The sequence below is a fragment of the Malurus melanocephalus genome, unplaced genomic scaffold (assembly GCF_030028575.1).
Source record: "Malurus melanocephalus ecotype Western Australia unplaced genomic scaffold, MMel_1.1 scaffold_231, whole genome shotgun sequence".
In the NCBI taxonomy this organism is placed as follows: Eukaryota; Metazoa; Chordata; class Aves; order Passeriformes; family Maluridae; genus Malurus; species Malurus melanocephalus.
The window spans coordinates 1105130-1111078 of NW_026623463.1; positions in this window are offsets into that span (position 1 = coordinate 1105130).

Genomic DNA, 5949 nt, shown 5'->3' on the forward strand with positions numbered 1-5949 from the left:
TTTGAGGTCAATCAATAGATATGATTAAAGATACCATCCTGCTGACATTTTCACCAAAATTTTTTACAATGTAAAACATGACAGCAAAGCTAATGTTGTTTGAGTAGACATCAAAAAGCCACAATGCAATTACAGCTCCGCAGCGCAGTTTTATCGAAGCATGTGTGTGTGAGAGAGCTGTGGTGCTACAGGGAGATAAAATGTAATGCCCCAAAATATCTGTTTCCCACTTTGGACTAAATAATCTTAAAATACCAGTGGTTTCCCCACCACTGTCTGGCTTCTCCTGCAGGAGACTTCTCAATAGATGAGTGGCAGAAGAGATGCTGTTATTTATAAATCACCGTAAACATAAATAAAGTGCCAATCACACGTTCTAACCCAGCATGCTTTCAGATTTTACACCCATATTACTGTTTATTTTTAACTGGAGGCATCACACTGCAAATGTATAYATGGACAGTATATAGGGGTGGGTCTTTACTCTTGCCACTCTGGACCGCAGCCTGCTGCGTTATCTCCAGTCCATCTTCATTGGCAGGGTACATTAAAATATCAGCACTGCTGCTGGAGGGATCCCAACCAGCGGGGGATAGCAGCAGAGCTGCTGCCTAGGTTGATCAGTCAGTTCCTAAAACTTTACTTTGATTGAAACTTCCAGTTAAACAGGCATAAACTATTCGTGAAATGACTTAATTGCATTCCTGTCTGTGTGGTGGCAATTTTAACTGTGCCATATCGAAAAAAGTCTAGCTAATAGAGGTCACATGGATGTATATATATATATATATATATATATATATATATATATATATATATATATATATATATATTTAGTAGAGTTTGATATACTATAGATTATATAGCAGGCAGCAATTTTTTTTTTTTTTTTTTGCATGCAGTTGTATTTCAGATCAAGTGACAGGCACACATACATGTTTTGTTGCAAGAGCTGAATATATGCTGGTGTTACCTGTGATCTGCTAAACCTTTGGAATCATGGATYGTCTCAGTAGCAGGGCTCATTTATCCCGCCTGTCCTTTCCACTTTCTCCACACACATTGTCAGAGCCCAAATCCCTGAGCCCAAATCTTCTGCATGGCTTTCAAAGCCTGAGCCCTCTTTGCGAGGCTCTGCTCCTCCTGCCAGGGTAACTCACCACCTGTCACTCCTCTGCACCGCCTGGGCTCTGCTAACTCCATTTTTCATTTGCCATTATCTCTCTCGAGTGCCTCATTTCCCATCCTTCCCTTTGTAAAAGCCCTCCCTTAACCTGCACACGATGTAGCTTTCCCTCTCAAAYTCCCTCCTGTAAAACATGGACCAACCTTCTTTACTCATAAACCAAAATCTGAACTGACTATTCTCCATATTTTGATCTGTATTTGTCTTTTTGTACTGGATAACCCTGTAAAGAAAACCATCAGAATAAGGTTCTATAGAAAATAGTTAAAACTGAACGTAGCTGTAAAAGGGATGGAAAGTACTAATGCCTTTTAGCACTGATACTGTGTAAAACATAGAATAACATGAATTTTCCTCTTGGAGGGAACAGCAAGTTTCTGAGAACTGTAAATACATTGACTCTGTATGTGCTGCTCCAGGGCTCCAGTGAGGTACTGGCACTGTCCACCACCGAACAGGGAACAGCTGTCACAGCATCAGTGTCGTGTGCCCTGCGATGGAGACACCTCAAACAGCTCCAAGTGCGCTGCTGCGGGCACTAGAGGACTCTCAGCCACGGTATTGTGGTTTTACAACTGTGTGAGTTACATTTTCCTCAAGGGCTTTCTCCAGGCAAAGACACAGCAGGCACTTGCCTCTGGCAGCAGGTTTTTGGGAACAGCAACATAACTGTGGTTCTGTTGCCCGCTTTGCCTGTGCCAGAGCCCTGGAAAGGGAGGGCTGTTCCTGTGTTGCAGGGTGGAGTCGGACACGAGGGGCAGCATTGCCAGGGAGCGGCTGACTGTTCGTGCAGCAGCATCACCATCTCACTCTCTCCGTGGTGCCGGAACAACGAGCCCAAACCCTGCCAGGATGCCTAACTCCACACCTTTTACTCCCCTTCCAGAATAGGGCTGGACCAGCACCAACTCCTTACCCTCGGGTTTGACTGATATTTCTTGTGCTGTTTAGTGGCTCGGAGCTTACCCTGCTTCTTATTCGCAGGCAGTTTGGATATATCTGAGGATATCTCAATGTCCTAAGATCCCGACAGTTTGGACACATCTGTATCAGGTTTAAAAAYAAACCTTGAACCATCAGGGAGTCTTCCGTCACACATCTTTTCCAGCACAAGCAGGATGAAATGTTCACTTTTACAAACATGTTTCATGCTACTTACATCAATTTCCTGCATGTTTACAGTTCAAGTGCTGATTCTCAGAAGAAAAACAGGTGGAAAAAGCAGCTGCAATCTTGTGCAATGAGTGGTGAATGTGGCATTGCAGAGACTSTGCTGGGCAGCTGGGTTCTCTATTCTGCCACAGAAAAGGCAAATTGCTCATCTTGCTGCTCTTTGCTTCAGACTGTGCAACTGAAGCTGTAAATCCAGAGAGGCAGAAGGAGGAGGGAGGAAGGCGGGTTGGGAGATGCGTGCCTAAAGGGAGAGAAGGAAAAAAGGGAATCAGCAGCAAAGTGCATGGAGTARCAAGGACCACCTGAGAAGACTGAAAAACAATAGTTAGAAATACTGGGAGACACASAGGTGAGCAGGCTGAGTGGCTTCATGTCCTGCCAACCTGGACTGGATTCTGTCCCTTTTGGGTCAGATGGCTAGTAAGATATAAAATTTGTCATTTAGTTTCATGGCACTTTTTGTCCAGAGTTAAAAAGAGGTCTCAAGGACTGAGTGAACATACAGTGATATGGAGAAACGAACTTCTTCTTGGTGAAAGATGAAAAAGGCTCTGTAAAATATTTGGACTGGCTGGGTTACTACAGTTTTCAAAAGTGGAAAGGATAATTTCCTACCCAGCACCATAACAAGATTTTCATTAGTGTGTGTATGTAAATACTGGCTTAAGCAWCTGCATAAGAATGAAATCATATTATTTGTGAGTTTGGGGGCAATTTCTGCTCTGAGCTAAAAACCCATAAATTTTAAGGAATTCCAGTGAACTTTGATATCATCTTATAACACCAAAGCTCCACAGGGTCCCTTGATTTTTTCCTTTTCTTCGATCCACGTACACTGGCTTGGCTTTAATTCACCTAAGTTTTTAATGCATTGAGATCCAGCTACTTGTCGTGTTATTTGGGCTGAGTTTGTTCTCTGCTGCAGAGAATAAGACTCGAGGTGCTCAGAACAATATGATTGTTGAAATGTCTTTTGTATTCCAAGGGATGTGGATTGACCCCAGACTAGCTGAGATTAATTGGAAAAACAAGATCTTCCATCTGTCAGAGTCTGTTACTTTCTCCTCAGAACTATGAGACCATGTGGAAGAAGAGGACAGAGACAAYCTACTTTTGCACTTCTTGTTGCTTTAGCATAGCAATGTTGATGACTTAGTAAACTTCAGAAGGCAAACTCTGGAAGGATTCTGTTTCCACCCTTTTTAGCCAGCACTGGCTGAAATGTGTGATTAATCACCTCCCTGATATTTGCTTGACCTGGATGAAATATTTATGTGCCTCTGGCTCAGCTGGCACTGATTCAAGAACCACTGTAATCCCCTGCCTTCACTTCACCTTTTGAACTTCACACCTAATGCAGGGAAGAATCAGATGAACTCTCAGTCGTTTTATCTAGGTCCAACCATTATCTTATTAACCTGAACACCYGAGGACTTGTTTGGGTGAAAGGAAGAGTATGGAAAATAAAAAGTATGCAAGGATTCATTGGCAGTAAGAATGAACCACTGTCCTTTGACTTCACACAGAGGTCCCAGGATTTCCCTGCACCTTGGCATCAGAGCCAACAACTATGGTTGAGCCACAGGAAATTTTCTGGAAAAAGAGATTTTGAAATCTTTAGTGATGGAAAATCCATTACAAGCCTTGCTAAGTTGTTCCATGATCAGGCTTATCTTTGTAAAGAAAAACGGCTTTGCTCTGAATTTTTCTAGCTTCAGCTACTAGCAGTTTGATCTTGTGTCTTAACATATAGGACAAAAAGTGCATTATTTCTGCATGTTGTTCTTCACAGCCCCTGCTTCTGCTACSTTTTCCTTCATACATTCAGCAATGGCCCTTAAACATCAGATAATTGAATCATCCTAAGTGTTGCTGGGCTCTCCTTTGAGCCCTTTCCAAATTCTAAACATATTTTTGAATGGTGGACATCAAGAACCCAGGTTTCTCCATCTCCACTAGACATCAGGGATAAGGGATCAGTTAATCTTGTATRTCTCTATTTCAATTTATAGAGATGACAGCAGTATTTAATAATTTTGGTCCTTGCTGAGGGAGGCCAAAATTTAGATTCCAGAGGAGACTCCCCATCCTCTCATACCTCGACCTGCAAACATTCTTCACTCCAGCATGTCACYTTACAGACATGAACAGGGTGTACAGAAACATGTGCTGTTTTCTTGAGCCAGGCTTACAAGCAGGTACTGGAATAACTTTCCCACCGATGAGGAACAAACACTCCCTCTGAAGAACAGATTAGGCAAAAATCTGTCAGAACAGCTGGTTCTTCCTTGTAAATGGGGAGAGATAGAATGGCTTTGAGGTCCTCACCTGCCCTACTGGCAATCTAGCTACATRTTCTCTTCAATTTTTTTTTCTCTTCCTTTTTCAACAATGCCATAATTTGTGTCATTGGCAAAGTCCTCAGTAACAACTTCATAGATTGTTCTGAGTCATTAATAAAATGTAGTTAAATGCTGTTAGGTCAAGAAATTTTCTCCTTGAGCCCTCATTAAAAAATCCATCAAGCTGATAAATTTTTCCCCATTTATGGTGACGTTTTCAGACCTAGGAGCTAGTCMGTTTTTAATCAATTTAGAATAATAAAAATTCAATACAGCTTACATTAATTTCCTAATTAAAATGTCAGGTAGCGTGAAGCTGAATGCCTCTGAAAAGTCCATAAYATCAAACTCATTTCCTTTACCAGATAATCTTTAAATTCTGTTTTWATTTCACCAGATACATTTATTGAGTGGTGGTACTTATGTTGTCCTCCCTTAATCCTTCAGTGACCATGACCTCTGTTAACTGTTCCAGTGTTTTACCTGGAATTGTTTTTAGCTATCAAAGACCTCTAATCACACCACCTATTCCCTATATCTCAAAATGCAGATATAATATTAACTGTCTTCTGCTTTAATGTTCCTAACCTTTCAAAATCTGTTGAACTAGCAGGGGTTGGTCACAGAGCTCCTTAGTGCTCACATTTAAAATCCTTGACAACAAGGACTTAGATGCTGAATTTTAAGACCAGGGAAACTAGTAAGCAGAACTTTTCAGAGCAAACCATTGCCCTGATGATTTAAAAATGTTTTAAGTTAGGATTTCCTTTTTAACATCATCTTTAGCTACTGTTAAAATAGAAAATATGTTATTACCTTACAGTATAAGTAATTTATAATTTAACTTTTTTCCAACTAGTCTTTGAAATCTTTAATTTGTTATTGCCAGTTCTATCATTTCTATCTAGTACTGRACAAATAATTCTTTAACTTCTGGAATGCTAACTCCTTTCTTACTGTTACTTTTGCTATCCATGGATTTATCCTCCTTTTTTTCAATTATGATTTTTTTTCCTAAAATCTCTATTTCTTTTATGTCTCCTTTGTTTTATAGAATATAATTGCATTCGTACTCATTCTGAGTCTGTCTGTTCTCTGTTAACCAGAATAGCCTCCRTTCTCAGTTGGATTGTGGTTTTGAAAACATCTCCTAGTTTTAAGCAGTTCCTAATTATTATTCCTTTTCTATTTATTTTCTTTTCAGCTGATTTAGCTTCAACTGCTTTTGGCTTTGTGAAACTGGATTTC